Raw genomic sequence first — 21632 nt, forward strand, 5'->3', positions numbered from 1 at the left:
GAAAAGGATGATTCCTTTAAATCCTCTTTGTGTGTGTATGTGTGTGTTTGGGGTTTTTGTTTGTTTGTGGTTTGGGTTTTTGTTTGTTTGTTTTTTTGTTTTTAATCCAGCTATTGGTGTATTTTTCATATGGTAAAGACAACAATGGGAACTTTTATTCCCTCATATGCCATGTCAGTGGAAGTTCTTTGCTATTTGAATACTTCCTTTTGGAAAATCAAGTCTATGTGATCTGTGACGTTTTCCTCTCAGTGAGGTCATCTCATTCAAGCGGTATCTCAGCCTCAATCTCAGTCTCAGTCCTATCAGAGCTGGCAAAATTGAGATCCTTTTCAGATGGGAAAAGGGACTGAGTTGCTGGACTTGGGTAAAAGACTTGGGTTTCCTGCTGCCAAGGAGAAGAGGAGACTTGGGGAAAGCGACTGCCACTGCTGGAAGGGTCTGTTCCTTCCTCTTGGCAGCAGAGACTTCTGTACATGCTTTCATCCACCCTCCGTCAGGCCACCAGCAATCAAGCTGGTTTTCCAAAGCAAACAGAGGGATCAGAGCTATTTTGCTGTCCCTGTTAGTCAGCAACTCCCTATATATCTACGACTAGAATCAGACTTGGTTAATTTAAAGGTATCAGTTAGGAAACATTTAGCAGAATCTGTTGCGTACTTCCTCAACATTCCTTTCCAAAGCTTGCCTAATTAGAAGCAGTGTGGTAAACTTCTCCTTTTTGTGGTACCATCAGAAAAGTCTTTCCTTGAGGCAACATAAGTAAGAGTTATGAATACAATATCTAATACTACATTGACCTAACAATCCAAAATGAATATTCAAAATTAACAAGCACTGACATATTGTAACTCTGCACCTCGCCACATACAATTTCCAGATCATAGCATCTGTTCTAGTAAAGGAAAAAAAAAGCAGTAAAGCTGTTGATGTTGCTAGTGTGAATAGATCCAACTTCAGCAGCAGAAAGCAGTTCGTACTAAGCAAGAAATAATTCTTATTTATTTATTTTACAGAACCACTTTTCAGAAGGCTACCACACTTTTTTTTTTTTTCCCCATTTGGTTTAGTAATACATGTTTTTGCTGCAGTTGACATTGGCAAATGTGGCTGGGCGTATTGGTGGAGTTGTGCTAATCAATCACCATTAAGATGATGATTTTCAGCTGAGGAACAGGAAATTTTGGATAATTATGATGCTGATAATCAACAACAACAGCAACAACAAAGAATGTAAAAACCACCACAAGGCTTTCAGGACAGAAAATGGAATTGATGCCTTTCTGTTACATACTACAGTTTGGAATATCTGCTGAGCAGAGAATTTTACCTAATCTATTTTTTTTTTTTTGCTGAAGCTGTGTTAATTGTTACAGCTATGTTAATGCCAGAGGCAATCAAACTGACCCTTTGGTAGGTGTGGCCCGACATTGTTTTCTGTGGCTCAAAACAAAGCAGTGAAAGACATTCCCTTTTGCTAATTTTCCAGTGTGGTTCTGGGAAATCAGACCATGAAGTTTGCCTCAAGAAATTGTTTCGATGTGGCTAAGACCCTTGTTTACGTGTTCTCAATTAAGGAATCCTTAATAAGCTATTCCATTTGCACATAGATTGCCCAGAGAGGGTATTTTTACTCTCTTTGGGAAAGTTTGGCAGTAGGTAATGTATTAAATCATTGGTTTATAGTTCAAGGGTAAAACTCTATTGGAACTGAAAGATCTGATATTCAGAAAATATGTATGCTTAACTCCAATTCTGCTTTGTTTTAAAATTAGTTTCTTAGTCTCATTGAGAAATGAGTGCCAGTGTTAGTTTTGTTACCTTTGGACATATTAGAAAAAATGAAATTGAATGTTTATTGGAGCTTTAGTAGAAAACGTTTGAGATCCCTAGGAAAGAGACCTCAAGTATTCTCAGTGTTTCTGCTCCACTGTTCTTGGGAGTGGACATCATTGAATTAGTTGCCTTTGATGTTGGTGTTATCTGTTTATCCTTGAATCAGTTCTGCAAGTTTAGATTTCCTTCTTATATCATCAGTGTGCCAGTGGTGACCTAGCAGCAGCGTGTCTGCAGCTCAGTTTATAACCTTTATCAGAATATTTTACTATTCTGCCTGCAATGGCATCAGTTACAAAGCAGACGTTGGTCCAGTCATGACTGGCAGTCATGACGTGACTGGCAACTTACTAGAGCAAGTCATTAAAATATCCATCTGCTTTTGATTGCTTGCAGGATGTTCTTCATCTGAACTGGGGAATAGTCTCTCATTTTTAGTTTTGAATTGTCTATTTACTGCTGTAGGGGAAGCTGCCATCCCTGAGTGAAAACTGGAGTCAGCCCATGAGGAACCAAGAAACAGATGAGGGATGGACAAATTGAAGGACTAAATCCTTTCCTTCTCCTTGCAACACAGGGTGAAAATGCCCTGGAAGTTAACTCAGCCCAGTCTATATAAGCCTCAGCGCAGAGCTGCTTTCCCATTTAGCAATGTTGCTGCAGGAGCTGCAGCACATCTGAGACGACAGTGATATGGGCCCAAAATCGGTATCGGTGACTGAAGGTCTCCGCACAACCCAGCCTGATATCTGGCCCCTAGCAGATAAGTACATATGTTAAACTCTGGGAGCCAGAGCTCCTGGAATGAATTAGTCCCCTGTCATGGCTACAGCAGAATTAATTTTGGAAGTCTCTCTTCACTTTCCTTACCCACATGGTTACTTTTGTTCAATGTAGAGGGTTAATTCCCTCTCCTCCCTTCTGTGTTGTGTCAATGTGGTGTTTAGGTTATCAAACCAAATTAGCCACTGAGAAGTTTATCTAAGCTGCGTTTTGTGTTTCAGTTTTTTGTGATGTCTGGAATTGGTGGAGATAAAGCATGGGCTTTATTTTCTGGACTTCATTTTACATGGGTGACTTTGGCAGTCTGGAGCTTTAATTGTCTAGCTCTTAAAAATATCTTTCTTAAGAGAACATTTAGGACTGTTAGCTGAATAGCTATAAGATTTCTGTGTAGAATAGTCAGGAAAGAAAAAAAAAAAATCCAGCCTTCCCCCCCCCCACCCCGAGAGCAAGAATTGTCTAAAATGAAGTCATACTGATGATGTAGGACCACCAGAGGGCACTCTGGCTCTTTGATTGCTCGTTATTCTGCTTTTACTGGTAAGGACTGTAAAAATGATAATAAAACTTTAAGAGGAAAAATACTGATTTATTTCTTGTGGAAGAAATTACAAATAGGTATCTCTTTTCTTGCTTAACAATAGTCTTATCACAATCTTGGTATTAACTGTGCATAAAGATGATATCACTGTTTTTGGAATGGATTTGTAGAATGTTAAAATGGGAAGATGCACCATGCATCTTTTCTGACAGTTCGGTTTTGAAGATGATTTGAAAGCAAAAGACTTTTCCAGTATATCTGATATTTTTCTTCACATTGTAAGTCTGATAATTCTACCAAGTAAAATACACATAAACAACAGGTTTGTTTTGTTTTTTTGTTTAGAGACATCTGCCAGTAAGCTCTCATGATTACTTCACTCAAAAAGCAGCCATCTGAGTTGACAGAGAATAGTGTTTAGGATTTGCCTCCATACATATTTGGCCATCTTATTTTTATAGAAGTAGTGTATTAACTGAGAGATCAGAAATGAATACATGAAATGTTCACCCTTGTGCTTTTGTTCCTGTAAGTTTCAATAGGGATGATTTTTGTCTGAGCTAGTGACGTGCTGAATGCTGATCACAATTAGTTTCTTCTAATGGAAAGGTTACTGTAATAATGAACCTTTTATAGCCTTTCTCAATTTCTCTCAGCCAGATTCTTTCATCTCTGCTAACAGTGCTTTCCTTCTGTGAGTTAAACCTTAGCAGATTCCCCAATAATAAAACTTTTGACTTTTTTCTTCCACTGTTTTGCAGTTCCAGTACTGCTCTGTCATTTAAGTGAAGGCAGCTGATTGTTTGGAGTTGACGAAATGACAAAGAAATGTCCCCATTTCATGTGCCTTTGACCACTGTAACTTAAGATCACCACAATCTCATAGCCAAAAGTCGCATAGCTGAAGCATATGACACGTTTTATTTGGCTGTTCCTCCCTTTAAGCAGAGCATTGCCTACACGACAAACAAAGACGGTCTCGGTAACAAATCCTCAGTTGTTGCATGCAGGCTTAGCTTCTCTTAGTGAGGCTCTGACAGGCAGAAGACTCTCAGGCAGTTTCTGACTCAGCCCCAGATCCCATCTTTTGCAGATTATAGGCTCTCTTCCTGGCCAGTCACCAAGAAATCCTTCCCTACAAGCCTGATTCCTATTACTAGCATAGAGGGGCAGAGCCCAGAGCTCTTCATTAACCCGTCCTTGGCCAGAGTACCGTTTGCATATTCCAACACCTTGGTTTATTTTCTTTCAAAGCTTGTGATTAGGAGTATGCACATCTCTGTCTTCATATGTATCAAATGGATACAGCCAAATTACAGGAAGTTTTCTTTAAATTGTTTTGAAAGCGCAGAGCATTGCAGTTTTTGACAGCAGCAGAAAGTTAGAATAGCACTTGTTGAAGAACTGGTTAAAATATATTGTCAGTGCCTTAAGTTCACAAAACACTGTGTAGGAACTGTGGGGTGGGGGAAAGGAGTGTTTTCATGGTCTGTGGAGGGCTGGCAGTTTGAAGTTATTCCCTCTGCATAAATACGGCAACATTTGTAAGCTACTCCAGATCACTTACTGGAATGTAAAGTCAGCAAAATTCTGCACTTTAGAAAATGATTGTACAGTGGGACCCCTGTAGAGGAAGTATTTTGTGCCTCAATAAGACAATATGTTCAGCGGTTTAGTTGCTTTAGTGGTGCTCCTTAAGGCATGAATTGTGGTATATTTCCCTACTTCCTCATAGAAGAGCCTATGTCCTGAGCTGCTTCTCTTTATTGTCACAGCTGATCCATACACAGTGTGGGGAAGGTTGTTATTTCACAGGATGATTCAGTGTTTTTACCATTTGGGAAAAATCATGCCTCCTTCTCAAATTTGGTCTCCTCCCCAGTATTCAGTGGTAGCCAGGAGTCATGGTCAAGACTTGGATTCAGAACCCAGCTGCAAATTAAAGATCAGAGCCAACCTAACAGCTGGTATCTAAACTGGCATCCAAAGCACTGAGCAAGACACTAGCATCCAAAACAGCTACTGTGCTAAGCAGAGAGCTGCCTAGAACTAGCACAGGGAAAAGATAAAGACAGAGTGAATGCTAAATTTGGACCATCAGATGGTTCAATCTGGGCTTCAAGGAGGTTTCTCCACCCCCTTGGGACCTTCACTCAGGACTGCTGTCTTCGGGCATGACACTTGGGCCGTTTCTGGTTTGTGGCTGAAGCACTTGGCTGGGATGTATGGAGACTGGTTCAGTTCCTTTGTCTGCCTGTGAGGATTCAAACTTCTCACCCACATGCCTCAGTTCTTTTGCCTGTCCCGGTCCTGTTCCTGTCTTTTATCCAATGACTGTTTCGTGCAAAATACAGAAGACCATCTGGCAACAAATGCAGTCTCTTCTTGAGCTCTGCTAATTCTGCCAGATGCCTTCCATGGATTCTCCAAACCACAGTAGTTGTAGTTCTCAAAATTCTGATGCTACATAAAGATAGCAGAAAGTAATATAATGTGGTAAATTGCTTTTTGGAGTGATTTCATGTAATACAGAATACTTAAAGATATAAAATGTAATAAAAATGTGTCAGACAAACGAGAACACAGGAAATCTGAGGTAATTTCCCTTTGGGATACTGAAAATGTTATGGGCTATGCCGCTGCAGTGTTCCCCAGGAGGCTACAGTGGCATTTGTGGAACTACTTCTTGGTGCTCTCTTAATTCACACTGCATTGTCTTTTTTGGTGCTGGACACCTTTGTTTTTTCTCCAACACTAGGTGAAATAAACGTGTAAAGTATTCTTGGAGGAGTAATGTCCTGTACAATACTTGAAAGGCTGGCTGTGAGAGAAGTTCCAATTGATATGTATTTGACTTGCACTTGAGGACTCAGATATTCTGGTAACTAGGTCACTTTGGCATCAGTCTTCTGAAACTGTGACAGCTTTTGTGGCTTCTCTGTTCAGTCTCACACTCAACAACTTATATCCTGTATATACATGCCAAACATCTGGGCCTATTACTTTTCTTTGTGTTATTTTGAAAATCTCTCAGTTCTTGACACTAGGGAATCTGGTGAGATCAATTAGTATTCTAGCTATTGGATAAGGACTCTTGACAAAAAAATAGCCCCGACCACTGCTAGTTCAGGTTCATAAATATTGAAAGTATAGTATTCTTCAAAATATTAAGAAGTGCAATCAACTTTGTGGTTATAGCTAAGCTACTGAAACAAGCAGCAAATACTGGCTGCTGCTTTGAGGCTACTGAAGACTGTGTTGCTTTTCACTTCTTCAGTTACTGATATAGAAGACACAGGATAACCTGGGATGAAGGTCACAAAGCAGCTGAACTAAATCTCTATATTTAGACGATTATACAAGATCAAAATGTTAAAATGAGACTTTCAAAGACATCTTTTCTACGCTTCCTGAAGCTCCATCCGTTCTTTCATCACAGGAAGAGAGGAATGCAATCTTAGTCATCTGTAGTCAGAATACAATTATATTGACAATCCTGGTAGATAAATATGGCTCAGGACCTCTTGTAAAAGGGGTTGAAGCCATTTATTATTCTTAGGAAGAGAAGCAGTGTCAAAGACCATCAGTGAAACGTGTAGATACCTTTGTAAGACTTCCAAATTTCAGCAAAATTGTTATACCCTGAATAGATTCAGGCTTTGCCAAAATGCAGCTGGGCAAATCTGTTACTTCCCATATGGAAAGCAACTGTTCAAGTAAGTTATATAATTATACATTATAACATTGCTTCTGTCCAAAACCTAGGGCTGTTGCAGACATAAGCCAAGATTTTTTTTTCTTTTGTTGCTATAACTAGATTTTTTTTGTTTTTTGTTATTCAATTAAAGCCATAAGGGAGTAAACAATTCCATTCTTTTCTCTTTTCACCCTCACCATTCCCGTATCTGATGATTTACCATTCACTATTCTGGAACAAGAGTTGGCAGTTTTGGCCTTGCTGCTGTATGTTGGTTTCCTAGACTTGAGACTAATGAAACAATAAGCATTTTTCTGCTGTAGTAAGCCCTGATTTCCCCATCCCTCACTTCCAAATGTGGATTCTGAAGTTGATGCCATAACTTGAAGGAGTCAACATAAATAAAAGAAAGCAACTTGGAAAACAGACAGATCTTCCTCTCATTTTGAATAAAAAGCTCTAACAGTGTTCAGCACTTAGTGCTTGTCTTTTGAGCCCTTTACAAATACTTGCCTTATGCAACAGAGGTACACATTAAAAACTGACACCTCCAAAAGTGGGGGGAAAATGTCTGTATTTAGAAGAATAGTAGCCTAGTTAACATGGAGCTATACTAGATGCGGTAACCTGAGAAGGTATTTAGCCCTGCAGGACCTGTTCATTCTCTTGCCAAGGTATCTGCACTGCTTTTTAGATGGTGATGGCTGAGAGACCAAAGGACATCTGGATTTTATGTCAACAGATGACTTGCACTTTACCATAGTAGTTTCACCTAAACTTCGATCTGGCATAATTTTGATCTGGGTTAAACATAACCCAGCAAAAAGCTGTGCATGTTTAACCTGGATCACAGATAAATATGTGATTAATCCAGTTAATCATGCTGCAGCCCAAAGACTTGTGCTGGCATGAGGGACGGAGCAGTGCAGGAGTGGACAAGGTGGCCTTTTCCTGTGGCAGGTCCAATTGATGATGGCTTAAAATGCTCATGGAAGTATGAATGAACTTATTTAATTCCAAATTTAAGTTTCCTGAACCTCGGAGAGAGGTAGTAGACAATTTTACATGCTATCAAAAGTTGTCTTTGGCACAGAAAAATAGCCCTGGCTTAGCAGCATTTTAAAGGAGATGAAGAATTGTTGTGCCACATTGCTGTTGCATGGGAACTGCATTATGGAACTGCACGGAGGCAGAAAACGCACAGATCAATACATACATCAGCATAAGATAATTTTATCTATATTCAACAGAAAAAAAATTGTTCAACATAGGTTTAAGCAATGCATTTTCTAACACAGATAATCAAGTATACTATTCTTTACAGTTGCATATCATTCTTGTATTAATCTTGAAATTGAAGGTAGCATGAAGTTGGATACAGAAAACGTGTTTCTCCTTTGCCAGTGAGCTGTTTGATGAAGGGCACAATTTACAGCAGCCCTGTATAACTCTCTGCTAGGGTTGAAACGCCCACAGCATTCTTGCCGATGCTGGCTCCTGGATATATGTTGGTAGAATACATAACACCTTGAGGACCCACAAATAGTCAGTGCCTTGGACGACCTGGTGTGTGAAAGAAACATGTAGCTTTCACAGTGTATGGAAGATGGAAGCACAATACCTTTCCACTTTGTACTTAAATGCTCCTTTGCTACCATGGGATATAGGGAAATGATCTGTGTGAAACAACTGTGGAGTTGTCCAATTTCACAGGTATCTTGCTACTCTGTAGACCTTCAGACGTACTGTGTTTCTGTGTGATATATTTCCATAAGAAATAGAAGACATTGGGTACAGAGTTGAGAGCCAACAAGCTGAGCAAAGTAGTTCAAGACATTGTAGTGGTACTGTGCCAATATAAGGTACCAATGTTGCTGCAGGAAACTTGGAAATCGATTGTTTATCACTGATGACAACATCACTGATTCAAGACATGGCATATAATGCATTTGGAACATGCTAACAAGAAAAAAAGACATTTATTTACTAAAAAGGAGTAAAGTAAATACGACTGCTGTTTACATGTGAATGAGTGAGGTTGTGCTGCTGCAAGTGAGAAGCAGGTAAATGTTGGGCTATGGCATAGATGTGTGAGCTACTTGGAGAGCTATATCAAGGAAGTGTGAGGAGTTAGACATAGCAATTGTTTTCAGCTGGAGGTAGACTTAGTTATTTTCTCCTGACAGAGACCTCACTGGACACATTTGCTCTGAACAGCTGTGGACAGCTGTAATTCCAAAGCCTCTGCTTAGAGATTTGGTGCCTGGGTTTGTCCCAGGGCTCATGTCAGGACATTTACCAAAGTACACAGCCTTTTCATGATGTAAAACGTGGTGGTTCCCTCTGTGGAGCAGGGGATGGTTCCCTCTGCTCCTTTTCTGTTTGGCTTTTCCTGAGCTATGACCAGCTCGGTCTCAACTACAAGGCCTGTGAGAGCTTCACAGTTCCTGGCTGAAGGTACTCAATCAGGTCAAGTTCTCGCTCCAGATTAGGATGAGATAGGGAAATGCGTCACCTTCCCCTCACCTCCTCCCTAGCTTCCCAGGATAGGAGGGAGGTACACTGAGCCCTGGGCTCCTCCCTGGGTGGCCGGGGGAGGCACGGGCGACCAGGAACATGGGGAATGCTGCAGAATACCCTGCACTGCACCCTGAACGTAGAGGCACGCCAGCTCTGCGCGTCTCTGGGGCTGCCCCAGTGCTACCAAGTACACAGCTGTAGAAAACACCCACGAAGCACTATATAGTATTGCTTGCCATTCCTGATCCTTCACCCAGTAAAATCCAAATGGGTAAGCCTGAAGAGGAATTAATGAAGGGTTTATGGCTGATTTATTTACCTTCAGAAACAGAGAAATGAATGTGTTTAGGATTTTTATGAAAACTCCTGTCTTCTCAAATAAGCTTTTGGTTTCAACAATATTATTGAGTTTTTGTGAGGCACAGTTTCCCTCAATTTAAACCACTGTTTTTCATGGGAAATTTAATTAAAAAACATGTATGTCTTACTAAATGGAAGCCTGTACTACAAAAACAGTGGAGGTTTTCTGAAGCCAGTGCTTGTCTGGTTCTGGCATTAGTGAAGGAACTGCTTTTAGAAGAGTTCTCATCGTATGAGAGCAAAACAGAACCAGGACCTAAAAACTTAAAATTTGTTTTAGAACCCAATTATTATTTTCTAAGTGGAATCTAAATTTAACCAACAATGTTCTCTTCCTAGTTATATGCTTAAGCTGCCAGGGCTTTAAAACCATCTCATTGAATGCATTTATGCTGTACATCCCTTTGTAGTAGCTGTTCTCAATAGGACCACTGATGGTCTCCATAGGAGAGCCGCAGAGGCCATCACATGCCTTCAGAGAAGGTGCTGGTGAGGGGACAGGGATGCTCAGCCATGGGCAGGAGAGGGGGACACCCTCAGCTGGTGTTGCTGAAGTTAGTGGAACTGCAACCTCATAGCTTTCTCTCTGTCCCAGCTAAGTCTGCCTGTGGTGCACCACTTTCAAACTCGGGGAGCCCCTCTTTTGAAGTGACGTGGTTGAAGAAAACCCAGGTTTTCTGAGCAGCCGCCATCAGCTACAATATAGGTACTGAAAACAAGATAGCTTGTGTCCAAGGAAATGTTCTAAGTCAACTTAGTCTGCTTCATGTCCTCTTTAGCATGTGTATTTCCCAAAAAATGAGCTTCTACAGTGTTAACAGTGTAGTTATACTTGTTTTATAATGGTTTGATGTTAACTGATATAAGTGACCTTGCTTTATTTTGGAATATATTTTACTTCCTGGTTATTCGTGTGTATTTGGAATGAATTAGACTTCTCAGCTGGAATTTGAATATCAATAGGAAAATGATGCCTCAGACTTTTAAGAATCTTTGAGAATTATTTACCTTTAAGAAACTTTAATTTTTTTTTCTCACTTTTTGTTTGTTATGCTACTATGAACTTACACCTCACATTGCATATTAATCACAGGTTGAGTATTTCCTGAGACTTGATATTACTCATAGCATAGATCTTATTTTCCTGTGTCCCTCTAAAATTACATATGTACATAAAAGAGATTGGAGAAAGAAAGTTTACCTAACAGAAATACACACAGTTGCTGCATAGTTCCCTGACAGCAGGGTCATGTTCGCTCTAATACAGGGGCTTTGAACTGCGATTTCTATGTTAATATATGCTTTCCAGAGGTGCCAGTGGCACATCCTAAAAGTACACAGTATTTCAATTAAATATTTCTGCTCAACCTGGCAAGAACATGGACTTACGGCTTAGGTCTGCCAAACCAGTGATCTTCCTCTGCTTCAGAGAAAACTTAACCTAGTGGACATTTCCTGGGATGCTTCCCACCTTGACTTTAATGCTCAGACATTATCTTATCAATATTACGGGGGCTTCGAACTTTTCTTATGGAAGAAGATTAAAATAACTTCTATATATTTGTATTTATATTTTCCCCTCAAACAACAAAGCCGTTTGTTAGTTTTAGAAGTAAAAGCTTTGTTCTTTTAAAGAAAATTCCATGGTATTTGAAATAAAATATATAAAAGTAGTTGATTTCCCAGCTGCTTAACAGTTCTGAGGGTCAGTTATAAAAAATGACTTTTCCAGTAGCCAAGATCATGAACAGTTTCTTTTCAAGCCTTTGAATTATTCTCTGAGTATTAATCACTTTTAATAAAAATAAAACCTCTTTTTAATTATTGGAACTACAATTTTTATATTTTATTCACTTAAGCAACTGGAAGGCTCCCATGGCTCCCACCAGTGCTGGTTCTTATTTTTCTTTAAGGCAAGTTTTGACACTTAAAAAGGGCCACTGTTTAATAAATTAGGATTTTTATTAAATGGCTTAACAAAATATTAAGTTTTCATAATTTTTAAACCTGCTGTTGAAAAAGAGAGGTGCTAGCGGAAAAAGAGGCTGGCTTAGCACAGACCACCGACTAGCCATGCTAGACTGGATGGGAACACTGTCTCTCTGCCATCATGGCCTATTTAGTGGCTCTTGTTCCTGAAGGAACCTCCTGGAGTTCCCTTTCATCCCTCGACTCCTGTGAGAGGTGCCCATTCCTGAAATTCTGTTTAGTGAAACCTAATTAAATGTTCTGGTATTTCTAATTCCCAGACTTCTCTGTAACTGTCATCACAGTGAAGCTTAAGAACTCACTGAACTGGTGGGTTTAACATGGACACTCTTTTCCCATTCTTCTACAAACTGCTGGATCTTTCAACAAGAACTTTCAAAACATTCTGATCATTATTTCCTTCCTCTCTTCTCCCCAGACCTTCCTGAAAACTTCTATTTAACAGAGGCCCCAATATAGCCCAATACTGCATCTTCCTGACAGTCTTGTCTGTACAAGCTCCTGGTACACGTTCCTTCGGATTTGGTCGAGTTTGAAATTAGATACGTTTATAGTTCTAAATCATTCTGTTGGTTACCTGAATCTGCTATGATAAATCATTTTCCTGTTGAAAACCTCAGGGTATAGTGGGATATGACTGGAATTGTATTGTCTGGAAGTTAGTGCAGCTGAGCAGAAATGACAGGGTAGCACCTTATGGAAATGAAATAGTATATGGAATCTACGCAACAATGAAACAACAAGGAAAGGGGGCTTCAGAGCAAGGAAATAGGGAGCCCTGAAGAAGGGACCTTGCAGAAAGAGGAGTGTGGGCACTCAAAAGGAGTGGGGTATGATAATCTACCATTTCCGTGTCCATCTGTATCATAAACAGTTGTGTTTAAGTAACTGTTTCTCAGTTTCCCTAACATTATGCATCCTCTCCAACTATTGCTTCACATAGTTTTTGTTATTAGCAGGACAGAAATTGCATAACTATTGTACAACTTTAACATCATTACAAATATGTGGTGCTCAACAAATTCATCCTGAGGGTCCCAAAATACAGTATGTGATGAGAGATGTGATCTGTCTGGGGAATCCAAACCATGGAAAGAAAATAAGGACACTAAAACTCTTAAAAACATGAGCAGCTTTTCCAAATCATATTTTTAGTTTGATTTTTTTCACCTAACAGTTCGTTTTCCTTGAGGTTTAAGTTATTTTTTGACATTCTATTCTGTGTATCTGTGTGCAGAAATATAGAAAGTATGTTCAACTCCTTTCTTTCTCCCCTTCCCTATTGTCCTCTTGCAGCTGTAAAGCTGAAACTGGTTATTATGGAATTTATCCCTCCTTAAACACTTAACAAAAAGAATTTCATATAGTCCCCCAAAATCATTGCTACATGGCTAAGTAACAATAATAATTTTGTATGTTAATTTAAATGCTTTCTGATTTCTGTAGTTCTAGGTCTTTTTCCTTACCAAGCTTATCAAGGTCTCGAAAGTTAGTTTAAAAATCCCAAAAGATTTTGATGTAAACCCTCAGTTCCAGAAGCAAGGGCTATGTGCAAAACACTAAATTTTGATCACAAGTTTCACAGGAACATTGGTACAGTTGTCAGTAACTAAAACCTGAATACTTTGATGCTTTCATATCTCATCAAATCCCTGGATTAACTTCTTTTTGGAACTCAGTCCAGGCCCCCTTTCTGCTCATTGCTCCAGTTCTCAATCTGTTGCTGGTTCCTAACAACTCTGCCATTGCCCACCCAATACTGCCTCTGTTTTTCACCAGATTTATTCAGCCATATCCATCACTTGAAGAGTATTGGAGCTCCCAGCAAATACAGGTATAGGGAATTTGAGCTTTGGGATTTTTTAACTACTCGTTGGTTTGAGGTCTGGTGAAGAAGTAGGAGAGAGAGAGAGCTTCAGGCACCATGCAAAACCAAAGAGTACCAAGACCTTTTAAAGTTAAATATAACTAATTTTTTGGATGTCAGATTGTAGTTCTAAGATGAAAATCATTATAGTGATTTTACTGGTAGGTACTTAATGTTTTTTTAGGGTTCTGTGTGTTTGTTTCCAAAAGGGAAATAAAATGTTAAATTAAAACTCTGAAATGCTGTACAAAACAGACAGGGACAGAACATCTATGTTCTCTCATTTTTTCTTCTTCTCTCCCATTACATCATACAGCTTCCTTTCTTGGTAAAAGTTACACTGCTGTCTTACAACTTCACCGTTACGAGCATTAAGCTCTCTCTTCTATACCCCTGGACTTTTCTATGGCAGTTTATCTTAATACTATGAAATCAGCTGTCAAACATTGTTTGGAAATGCCAAGATAAATGGTCTTCCCGCCCCTTATTGATTAATCCATCACTACAACGCAGAACAACCAATGTACATATCATTTAATTATTTACTTCTAATATGTTTGATGAACTATATATTAAAAGCTAGAGACAATACCAAGGAGGAGAATATTTGTGAAACAAAGCCAGAGAATGTAGAAGAAAAGCTTTGACTTGATTCTTACAAAATCCGTATTTAAGGAAGAAGAGACTAGACTGAAAAAGAAACAGGCAGGCTTCTCCCTTCCCAAGAGAGGTATTACATTTTTGAGGTGGTGCATGCAAATTTAATCTTTAAAAATGTTTTTGCTTCTTCAGCTAGTCAAGGTGTTCCTTTAAATGCATGTTGAAGATTAATTCTTTTTTTTCTTTTTAAGGATAAAATGTTTAATGTTTTTATTCTTTGAACCAAAAAGAATTTTTGGTTTCCATAAAATGGAAAGCACTATCAAGTGACCCACCTGAATGTGGGCTGTTGTTGAGAATCACTATAGATAGATAAAGAGGTCACATATAGTTAAAGCAGAGACGTACATGTATTTGTTTGGTCTTAAATTAAGACATCAGCATTCCTCTTTTTAGATTTTATCCTAAAATTCTCAACTGGATAAAAATTGCTCTTGCTATAGCACCAGACTTTATAAATTTGCTCTTACGGAACTTTTGGATAGCATTACTTTGATTAATAGCTAAAAACACAATGTTAGATTAGTAATTAAATTACTATTATGTATCATAAATTCACACAATCAAAATACTTTACAGATTATAATTCATTCTCAAAATGACCTGGTAAAAGAGATAACAGTATTTTGTAGATCAAGCAAATAACTGATTTTACAGAGTAGGAAAAGTTCCTCTAAAGGATTTTTTAGAGCAAAAGATTCCGGAATGCATCAAAGACTGTGAATGTTGAACTCTAGGTACACAAGTTATCACAGACCTTCTCTGGTATGGTGTCAACATTACCTGAGTTTTGAAATTAAGAATTAATTTTGAATTAATCTATGCAGAGCATATATTTTGCCTGGTGCCTGCTGATTATATGAACATCTGATGTATGATTGTGGGATAACTGGTTAATGCTATGTCCATTATCTAACATATTATATGATTCCTCTCCTATTCTGCTCTCCAAATATTTTGCAAGAAGCCACACAGAATCTGTACATTGATGGCTTAGTGACAAAAGATCCTATATCAGAAGTGCAGGAACCATATCAGAAATACAAAAGATATATGACAGGCTTGGTGAAATTCTTATATATAGGTATGGTAGGAAAAGTCAACTGATTTGCCTGCAACCAATGATATGGCACTTTTGCACCTCTGTCAGTCAATCAAATGCATGACAGAACTGTTTCTTTAATCATGTTAATGTTAATTTTATGCAGAGCAACCTGTGAGAGACCTTTGGAATGACTCAAAGTTTGTCTGTGAGCTTAGTTTGTGTTTCTGATGCAACCATATCAAAGGCATCTAAAAAATTAGGTCATCAAGATCTTGCTAGATTACATTAAAATTTCCATGTGATGGAAAAGAGATGTGTTGGTTGCTCTTTTCTGAAAATCGTTGCATATCAGAGAACAGGTCAGATATAGATTGATATTCCAACTGATTTACAAACAAACTCAACCTTATCTTTCTGTAGGAATATGAATTGTCTTCTGGCTTCTTCAAAATGAGTTGAGCACTGGCAGAGAAAAATCCTAATAAAGGGTATCTCCCTGAGTGCATCGTGAGCTTGCAGTCATACTAGCTTACAGCTAAGCAAAGACAGTTGTGGGGCTAGCTATTTCAGTGACTGGTTTGTTCACCAGTCCAAAGAGTTAGTTTTTAAATGCCAGTAATAGTCCATGATTATGGAGGTGAGAGATACTGAAAACTGCCAGCAAGACACTTTTTGATGTGCATAGTATTTAAGAGGTAAGAGCACAGCTGGAGCTGGCATACATATGCGTCAGAATATCATTTTCCCCCGGCAACAAAGAGCAGCTCATCCAACCTGTGCAGACATGGGAACACTGAACCCCTGTTCTACAGACCAGGGCTGTTGAATATGGGGGTCACAGGGCTTCAAAATCTGAGACCGCTCTTCTCAAGGCATCTGATAAATTCTGTGATTTTGCAGTACACAATGAGTTAGTATGGTTTAGTGAATACATGCTGTAAGAAATCTGGGCATTTCTCCATTTCAAATCTATTTGGCTTAGAGCCTCTGGATGGAACATAACCTCCCTATTCCTCTTCCTTCAAAATCACCCAGGTCAACGCTTTCTTTGTGGAGCTTAAATTGCACGATTTAATTACCTCCCTGAATTCAAGGCAGCTCTAGACACAAACCCTTGGGAATAAAACAAAAGGAAAAGCTGTAAAACATGATAAAGAGAAAATATGAAACACATTGTTTGTCTTAAAAACATTCTTAATATGTAAACAATGCAGAGGCTGTTGTGAGTAGTGGCTGCAAGTCTGACAGTTATCCTCTGAGGCCACAGATTCCTCCCAGGCTTCCTGCTAAAACATGAACAGGTTAGAAAGGAGTTCTTTTAGTTCTTAGCATATAATGGTCTATTGCTCCAAATTTCTGTAATCAGTGAGGTGCTTTGTCAAACATATAGCTTTTTCTGACAGATCCAGGAACAAGAAAGTTTAGATTTTCTTTTTTTTTTTCAAATCCTTTTATGGCTGGTGCAAAATGGACCATTTTCCATCCATTTTGCCAAAGCCTATCATTTCTCCACATGTGGATTAACACTTAGGAGACTCCAATCATCTTTTGGTGCAAGAGAGAACATGTGGCCAAAGCACGGATGCTCTAGTGCTCAGAGCAAGTGCCACAGCTGGTGGTTGGGCACTCAGCGTTGCTGTGCTGAAGTGCGGGAGCTGATGATTATTTTTAAGCACTCCACAACAAGGCCTCTTTTCAGTCTTACTGGAACTACTATATATTTAAAGGGCTCTTGAAATTTGTCACTTTCAGTATGTAACGTTTTGCTAAAATGGCTAGTGACACCTTAGACAGCCTTTCCTTTTGCTGTCAATTCCCAGGACTTTGCCCATTATGAAAAATGGTTGTGTCTGAAGTCCTCATTCATGATCTCTTCTGAGTAGCATATGTGCTGGGAGGGAGGAGAGGGGTTAGGAAGTGGAATAAGGCTGCTGTATAGATTACAGTTTTGTAGCAGTCCGTTTCCAGGAACTGGTGATATTCTTAACTCTTCAGATGCATTTAAGATAGATTTTCAGCTCTGTCCTTCTTCACATGTTTCTGTCTCGCCGATTCCAGTTTTGGAAGAAAGCTCATTGCAGTAAACAGCTATACTAAAGCGAGTGAAAAATACCGACTTAAGGATTTGCAAGTTTAGGGCTCTGTATTACAAGAAAAACACCACTTCCTGGTGCTAGCAGGTTATGTAGTAGAAGCTGCCCAATGAAGATCCCACTTCTATAAAGGGGAATGCTAAATCCTAAATCCTGAACTCTTGTTTTCATAGAATCATGGAATCATAGAATCATTTAGGTTCGAAAAGGCCCTTAAGATCAGCAAGTCCAACCGTTAACCTAGCACTGCCAAGTCCACCACTAAACCATGTCCCTAAGTGCCACATCTACACGTCTTTTAAATATCTCCAGGGATGGTGACTCAACCACTTCCCTGGGCAGCCTGTTCCAATGCCTGATAACCCACTTGATACGAAAAAGATTATAGGTGTCGAAAAAGAGGAATCAAAGATGGAAACAGATAAAACCCCTCCATTTTCCAAGCCATTTAATCAATACTACTTTTTAGTGGGTATCAGTCAAATATTTTGTCTGTGCTATCCATCTTTGCAAACAAGACAGTTTGGGGGACTGACTTACTCTCTAGGAGAGTGACCATTGCAGTGGTCTTAGGGACAACTAAACAGTCAGTGGAATCAAACAGAACTCATCATGCCCTCATCAAAGTCTCTTTTCTCGCTCTCTTTTGAGTTCCTGTCATTTTCTTTGCCACCTCCCCTCACCATCCCCAGAGGAACCTGAGAGAAGTCTACAACCATTCTGCTAAGCTTGTGTCATCTGGGCTTCCACCCCGATGAAGGAATTAATTATCCACTGGGGACATCCATCTCGTTTCTACAGAGTGAAAGTGCTGGAACACAGCCCAGAATTGGGGCCAGTGTATCTATTTGGACATAAACATTTACATAGAGATGAAAAGGCAAAACTCATTCCTCCTGTCAGACCACTGAAACCTATGGAAATACAAAGGGATTCAACTGACCTAAGAGTTGCACTGGGGAGAGATGGGGTGAAGAAAAGCTACCAAAATTGAAGATGAAAGTAAAAATCGTCTCTGGGATTCCTTTTCAGATGTTTCCTTTACTCTTTCAAGACTCCTTAAATCATCCCCTTTTGTGGATAGATCAATCAGAAATAACTGTGCTTACCATTTCTGTTCCAACCAAAGCAGTTGAAGGAGCAATCTCAGCCACATTGTCTGGTGAATGGGTTATTTTGGTGTCAGAAATATCATATATTCCAGGTAAGAAATATAAGAAGTTACTAAGAAATCATCAGCAACTAAATAGTGTCACACACTTTGATGCACCATGAAACATGAGTAGGAAAGCTGTTGTGAAAAACTGTCATTTAGGCATAACCTCAAAAAGTGTCATGTTAAGCAAGAGCATGAATTCCTGTCAGTAATGTGTCCTACTTTTATCTAATTCCCAAGGACAGTGAGGGAGAAAAATTGGGAAATATATTCTAGCCTTCATTTTTTGACTATATTGCTAAAGAAATTGTTTTACAAAAGAATTGCAGCATATATTAATTTTGCTTTCCCTATGTTTATTTTATTTATGTGTTTTGTCTTCAGGAGACTAGAGTATCATACCTACAGTCTGGTAAGCAATTGGGAAATAGGGATTTTTTTTTGGCTCCAGTAGTATTATTCTGCTGCTGGTAAATAGCTGCCACCTCTGTTTGTTCATTGTATCTGTAGGAGTGGATGGATCTCATTTGTCAGTCATTGAGGCAGGAAGTGTGAATGACTTTGCAGGAAAAAATAGTATAGGAGAGAAAAGCCTATGTTAGATTCTTCACACAACATCTCTGTCTTCTGTGTTTGGTTAGAAAAAGATGACTGGTCTGCTTCTCTTTCTTGTCAAAAGCCTATGAACTGACTGGGGTTTAGTGTTGCAAAATCTGAAGATTAGAGAGGATCTGCTTAAGGCAAAAATAGTAGACAAGGCCTGGAGTCTGTTACTGCTTTGAACACTAGATGAAAGCAAATGGCATTGTCATCAATAGATTGGGAGGCTATATTATACTTTATTTAACGACAGTGGACTATGAATGCTATTTTGATACATTCTGAAATACTCAGGGGACTAGATCACGGACTGGCATTGATCAGAAAAACCAGAGTTATATCTTTTGTGTTCATGGCTTACAGTTTGGAATTTCTGTTTTAAGTGCAAATAATAGTATTTGGCTTCTTCTAAATGCAGAATATTTTGGATGATAAGTTTGAAGAATGCTGGAAATTTGGTAGTCTGTTTCATGCTTAGATAAAGGAATAAACTTGGAAGAATTCTTAACAAAAATAGTCGAATACACTGGAATGTAATACCTTAGAATTAGCAGGTTAAACATATGTTCCTTGATTCATACCATGGTCTGACTGTAGTGTATATAACCTTTCAAAATCAGATGTAATACGCTGGAACATAAATCCTGTTCTTGAGTATTATATATGTAACTCCAATTGATGTCAATGGAATACAGAATCTGAACCACTCTACCAGAGATGTAAAAAGAAAAAATGAATAATGAAATGAAAATAATGTCTCCCTGAGTTGGCTGTAGATTTCTCCATAAACCATGTGTCTCTTGAAATGATTTGTATGAGGTATTATGGTGTTTTGTGGATTACAAAACCACAAAAGAAGGAGGCCAAAATAGTTAGAGGTGGGGATTTTGAGTACATCTGCCCAACCTGACATGTGGATTTGTTTCTCAGTTGTAGAAAAATCCACAGAAATCTATACATTGTAGGAAATCACTACCGAAATGCCTGTTGGGCAACTATCAGTTGAACCAGTCTAAATCAAGGATTCCCTCTGACTCTTAAGGACTTGTTAACAGGACAGTCTCCTCAACTCAGTTCTTCTTCTCAAGTTTGATCTCCCAAACTAAGTATCAAGTTATACCCATGAGCCAGATTCTGTCTGTGCTCTAGTGAAATTGCTGTCAAAACTCCATTGCTTTCTACTGGCACAACAAATGTCTATTGTCAACTACAGATAATTTTATACATAAGCTGCTGTATATGCAGCTCAAGTTTAAGCCTGAGAAAAACTGAACTGAATGCTTTATAGACTTGTATGTGGATGTCAAGCATTGAAAAGTTTTGTAGATTTGGATAATTAACAGTCCAGTACAGGCAGTGATTAAAATACTTTTGAATCTTTGCCATTTTGATTTTCATTCACATTTTGAGCCCTTCAGCTGGTTTCCTGCTCCAAAAATTAGAAGTTTAGGAGTATATAGTTATACAATTTGTCTTAGGCAAACACTCTAGTCTTAAGGTTTTGTGCCTAATCTACCTAAATGCACAAAATCTTTTCAGAATCATTTACTGGGACATGGATGTGCCAAATGGAAAATAAACCCATAACTTTTCTGTATTTCATCGCTTCTCATATACTTTCTTCATGTGATCCACTATGAAGCTACAGCACTTGAAGTCAAGTCTTAGATAACCGGTGTCCACTCGCCACTGACCATCAGATCAATGGCAATCCAATAAATGTGAATTACTTGAGGTCAACAGGAATTGCAAGCTCTTAGTGCAAATCAGTGCTGTGCAAGCTCATTTCTTGTCAGAAATCCTTTAAATTAATAGAATAAAGAAAACAAAGAGCCAGCTTCTCAACTGCTGCAAATTGACTTAGCTGCATTCACTTCAAAGAAGCATTGCTGCTGCACAAAATACCTGATAAACGCAGGACAAAGCCAAATAGTGAGATTCTTTAGAAAACAGTGCTGAACTGTATATTACAAACTCATCCTGACAGCTTTGATACAGTTGCCTAGACAAAAACCAAAGCAAAACCCTTAGAGCAGTTGCAAGCCATGCTTTCAAACTGAAGGACGTCTCAGCTTCTGGGAAAGGAGGTGGTCTTCTACCACAGTTGTTCCCTGAATAAAATAGAGATTTAGTTTATAGACTCAAAAAAGGTTTGAAGTATGAGCGGTATCTGCTGCTTTACGTTTCCGACTCGAGACAATTTCACGCTTCTATGCCTGCAAGATTGTGGTTATACATGTGAGCACTGTGTCTGGAAGTTCTGAGGCTCTTTATAACCCTGAGAACCTAGTGAATAAAGAAAGGAAACAACATATATTTCTTGAATGAAGTGGCTAAACAGCACTTGTGAGTCATGATATGAAAGGAAATAATTTGAATTAGGTGAGATGTGCATGGCAGCGTAACGGAAAGAAAGTCTCCTCATTTTCATCAGCTAATAATCAAAACAATTTGACACTACTTCCAAAGGAAGCCAAAAATATGG

This window comes from Gymnogyps californianus, chromosome 4 (assembly GCF_018139145.2).
Source record: "Gymnogyps californianus isolate 813 chromosome 4, ASM1813914v2, whole genome shotgun sequence".
Taxonomy (NCBI): domain Eukaryota; kingdom Metazoa; phylum Chordata; class Aves; order Accipitriformes; family Cathartidae; genus Gymnogyps; species Gymnogyps californianus.